Source organism: Mus caroli, chromosome 9 (assembly GCF_900094665.2).
Source record: "Mus caroli chromosome 9, CAROLI_EIJ_v1.1, whole genome shotgun sequence".
In the NCBI taxonomy this organism is placed as follows: Eukaryota; Metazoa; Chordata; class Mammalia; order Rodentia; family Muridae; genus Mus; species Mus caroli.
The window spans coordinates 73,821,115-73,825,876 of NC_034578.1; positions in this window are offsets into that span (position 1 = coordinate 73,821,115).

Consider the following 4,762-nt stretch of genomic DNA (forward strand, 5'->3'; position numbering starts at 1 on the left):
GGCTGGCCTTGAACTCAGAAATCCACCTGCCTCTGCCTCCCGAGTGCTGGGATTAAAGGCGTGCGCCACCATGCCCGGCTCATATATTTTTTTACAACCTTCTTTAATAAGAGTTCAACTTCCCATCTATCCCATCCCTCACCAGAGGTAGTGGGAAAGAGAGGTCATGAGGATACAGGGAAGAGGACCTGTTTAGAAATAGTTCTTTGGGGGAGATTCCAGTATTTGTTGTTCTCAGTCCAGTCCACAAGCAAACACTAAACACGAATCAGCAGCTGCAGTCCAGTTCACTCAGAAGACAGCACACAGAAATCAGCAAGGGCAGTTTAATCCAAAAGAAATCTTGAGGCTTTCCAATCAGCCCATGTCCCTGGAAATAGCAAAATGCTGCAGGAATCTCACAAGATCTTTGAGTCTCTCTCTATGAAGTCACCACAAGTGAATATCAACAATGTAATATAAGGTGAACCAATACATGCTTATGGTCAGTGAAGACTAGCAAGGTGAGCAAAGCAAATCAGTGCTCGAGCTCCCACTGTCTGTGGGGGTCATATTTATATTATTTCTAAACATCATGTGTCTTTCCACATGTCTGCCACAGCAAGACATCCTTTCACCTGTGTGACCCAGGAAAATATCATTTGACATAACTGACTGCCCAAAGAAACCAGAAGTTTCTACTTCAAAAAAGGACAGGGGGAAAGGTTAATAGAGACAGACTGTCAACTGAGTCACAAACCTTCCAAATCAAGTAGATTTTTAAGTATCTACAATGTGTCATGGCAAGGGGAAGCACACAACACAGGTATCATTGTCCTCAGTATACATATTTTCCACGAAACTTACAATGGTCTTGCTTACTAATCGTTGTGTAGTCAGTCTGCTAGCATAGTAATAGAATCATTATAAAAATAAAATTGAAGTCATCACTTTAGAAGCTGATCAAATATTATAAGTGGGTGAATTTACAAAGGGAGAAATGGCTAGCATAGCAGGAATGTTTGATCAATGTCAAGCCCTTAAAGTTTACTGAGAAAAAAAATTGATAGAAAACACCCACCTAGTACCAATATTGCAACTACTGAAAACACTTACCTATCATGCACATTGCCTTACTGAAAACATATTTATCCTATGCACATTACCATACCAAAATAATATCCCTATTATGTACATTATTAGCATACTATCTTAGTTAATGTTCATATCACTGTGAAAAGACACTATGATCACAGCAACTTTTATGAAGGAAAGCATTTAATTAGGGCTGGTTATAGATTCAGAGGTTAAGCCTATTATCATCATGGCAGAAAGCATGATGGTGCACAAGCAGACATTTGTTAGAGAGGGGGTTGAAACTTCTACACCTGGATTTGCTGGAAGGAGGTAGAAAAAGAGACACTGGGCCTGACTTGAGCATTTGAAATCTCAAGACAACCCCCACCCACCCACCCCAGTGACACACTTCTTCCAACAAGGCCATATTACTCCAAGATCTCCTAATAGTGCCCCTCCCTGGTGAGCAAAGCATTCAGATTTATGAGCCTATGGGGTCCATTCCTATTTAAACCAGCATGTGCCACTCTCTGACCCCCATAGGCTAGTGGGCAAATTATAATGCAGAAATGCACTCATTCCAACTTCAAAATCTTCATAATCTATAACAGCCTCCACTGAATTAGAAGTTCAAGGTCTCTTCTGAGACTTGTGGCAATCTCTTTACTGTAACCCCCTGTAAAATCAAAATGAAAAAGCAGATCACATACTTCCAACATAAAGTGGCACAGGATGCACATTACCATTGCAAATGGAAGGACATAGTCAGGAAACACTGGACCAAAGCAAGCCAGATATCTAGCTGAGGAAATTTCAGATTCTTTATCTCCAAGTGTGATGGCAAAGTGCTCTTTAGATCTCCAACTCCTTTCAGCTTTACTGACTGCAACATATTTCTCTCTCTTGGGCGAGTTCCAATCCCTGTTAGAAGTTATTTTCTTCAGGCATCCCATGTACTAGCAGCCATTCTCTTTTGTATTTTAAGACATCCTGTCCTATCCTTCCACTTGAACCAACCAGCAAAACTCTTTATGTGGGGTTTTCTCGGATGTGAGACCTTTGACCTTAGGATTGAAAGTAAATTCCTGATTCTTTTCAGTATAGTGAGTCACTATTCATTAATAAGCAAGGCATTCCTGAACAGATGCTCCCAGCAAAAGCTCTAAACTGAATGGGAATTGAGAGGAAAAAGCATATCTACATCTTGTGCTAATCAAGAATAATGTTTACCCATGGAAATTAAGTCATTTTGAAATCTATACCACTTTAATCTTGCTTCTTCCTTTGAAAGAAGTCATTTCTGTGTATTTTATATAGATAACTCAGAATTACTTTAATTCTAAATTTATTCACTAATTAAAAACTGCTGTCTAATTAGATAGTATACATAAATTTACAAAGAAAGAGACAAAAATATGTCTAAGTTAATGATCTAAGACTCCAAAAGGAAAATAAGTCAAGAGTTAAGCTTGTCTTTTAAAAACCCCCAACTAATTGAGTTGAAGAAAATAATAATCAACAAGAATGCTGTAGTAAGTGTACAAAAGGCAACTGGGGTTAATACAAAGCATCTGAAGGCCTCACAGTACCTTTTCCAGATATTTAAATAGAAATACCTGATTCACATAATCACTCAAAAAATGTCAACAAGCTTAATTGTCTAGATAAACAAGATAGAGTTATGGTTCAAAATGCAGATGCAAGGGCAGTATTGTTTATGACAGCATAAAATATTCAAAACACACAAAGTTCTGTCCACCAATAAGCTAGCACAAAGTATAGAACAGGGGAGATACTCAGTCGCTAAGAGCAGATACAGTTCTTTAGTAAAATCTGAGTACAGTACCCAGAACAAACATTGTTGCATCCACCCCGACCAGCAGGAAAGATGCAACAGCACGTTGTCCTTCTTCAAGCAGGTTTATTCAGGAACACTTAGCATTGCAATGCAGGAACAGGAATCTCTCGAACAACCCGGGACATGCCTTAAATACCCTACTGACTCCTCCCAATCACCCCAGTCTTGTAACGGCAGTCCATAGGTTCACAGCAAGTGAAGACACCTCAGGCGAGCTGAGGAGGCATGGCATCTGCGCAGCGCAGGTGGCTGGGATGTGGCTAAGTCTAAGATAATGAGGAAGTCAGGTGCAGGTCATAAGACCTGGCAGCCATCCCGGGCGCCATCTTGGGGCGGCGGCTGCACCCACTCCTCACAAAACATGATGCTTAAAATTGCCTGTAACTCCAGCTCCAAGTTATCTAATGCCTTCTCCTGACCTTCATGGCTACTATGGTCTGGTCCACAGGCCCACACACATATGCATATAATTAAAAGGTAAAATAAATCTCTTTAAAAAAAAAAAAGACAAGCAGCAGAAGAGAAACCATTGGCAGAGTACTGATATGCATCTCATATGTCCTGCTCCCAATATACAGAACATGTATAGAGATAATGAAACTGAATATGATAAGCTAGCACAGCATACAGATATGTAAATCAGAGTTAAAGTCCAAAAATAAGCCCTATTCTGGGACATAAAGATAAAAATTATTTTAACTATAGATTTCACAGAATTGCCTCCTAAATTAAGTCCACAATGCAAAGACAAGCTGGACAGGCAAGCTACAATCACTCTTAGGATATGTCCATAAAAATTTATAAAACCTTTGAATCCATTTAAATCAGCCTAAAGGTCAATATATATTAATCATAAAATTACTCATCCATCTTGCAGCTAAAGTAAAGAGACATAAGGTTAAAAAGAAATTTCTCTACATTCGTGGTCACTCTGAGATCATGAAGGCATTCCTGTTTTGAAGCAATGACACAGAGAATTGGAGAAAGACTAAAAACTAAGCTTAGGAGAGTTGTTTCCTCTGATTTTGAGAACCTGGTGCCTGTGAACATGGTCATATTTAAATATAATAATAAGAGACATTGACTTCAGGAATCCTATCATATCTGCAGCAATTCAAGTCCATATCTATAAGGTGTCATGATGTTTGCAGATCTCATCCATATACTCTCACGTATTTTCAATCATATAGGTATTTATATGACTCTTATTATACTGTAGCTGCAATGTACATCACTGTGTTATTATATAACTTATCAAATAATAACAGAACTGGAGAGATAACTCACTGGTTAAAAGCACAAACTTCTCTTGCAATTTCTGATACATCTGGCAGCCAGCAACTGCGTGTAACTCCAGTTTCTGAGGGATTCAATGCCTCCTGCACCAACAGGTATGTATGTATGTACACATACATACAAACGCTCACATACATAATTAAAAACAGAGAAAGAAAAGAACATCTAGGAACAAGCTGTACATGGTTAGCACAGACAAATGTTTCCCTCACATTTCTCAACTGCTATTGGTTGATTCTACAGAGGAAATGCAGAGGGGCAGTTGTGTGTCAAGCATAGTTAACAGCTTTATTCTACATTTTTAAAAATTCACTGTCATTAAGTTTTTTTATTATAATTTGTTTATTGTATTTGAGACATTCATGACACTGGCAGCAGAGATGAGTCTTGAATTTAGATGCAAAGATGAGCACAAGACTGAAAACCTTAAAGGCTCTAAACAAGTGATGGACACACAGTGACAATGACATTAAAGGAGAAAGAACACAGGCTCCAATTTTGTAGAAATTGAAGAAGAGAAAGAAACTAAAAAATTAAAGAATAAAACCCCTC